This window comes from Penaeus monodon, chromosome 31 (genome assembly GCF_015228065.2).
Source record: "Penaeus monodon isolate SGIC_2016 chromosome 31, NSTDA_Pmon_1, whole genome shotgun sequence".
Lineage (NCBI taxonomy): Eukaryota > Metazoa > Arthropoda > Malacostraca > Decapoda > Penaeidae > Penaeus > Penaeus monodon.
In genome coordinates, this window is record NC_051416.1 from 32,377,170 (window position 1) to 32,377,630 (window position 461).

At 43.2% G+C, this 461-nt stretch overlaps 1 pseudogene; it reads left to right on the forward strand.

The window, feature by feature from the left end:
- Positions 1-455, forward strand: part of LOC119592956 — an 18,136-nt pseudogene extending 17,681 nt beyond the window's left edge.
- Positions 456-461: the final 6 nt, after the last annotated feature.

Below are 461 nucleotides of genomic sequence, written 5' to 3' on the forward strand. Positions count from 1 at the left end.
AGATTAGTCAGTTCGGAATTGCTTACCATTCATCAGTTCTAAAGATTACAGTTTGATGAGTGTGTTTCCCATTAAGAGATTATACAAAACCTTGTTGAATTAGTGCAGATGACTGATGCCTGCAATTAACAACCCGACTTTCCAGGCAAGAGGCAGTGCGTGGGAGAGCCCTTGGCCCGCCTCGAGCTCTTCCTCTTCTTCGCCTGCGTGATGCAGCGCTTCCACTTCTGCGACGTGATCGAGGAACCCGTCACCAATTACAATCCTCTCTTCACGGTGCCACCAAAGTATACTGTGAAAGCAAAAGCCAGATACTGATATATGACGATGCAGATAAAGTCCTTTGAAGATGATATCAGTTCTGCCGTTCTTCATATTAAACCAGATGAACGCCAGAATGATTACTTTTAGAATATTACAAATATAGGTCAACGAACAGAGCAACTTAATGAATTGGGTAG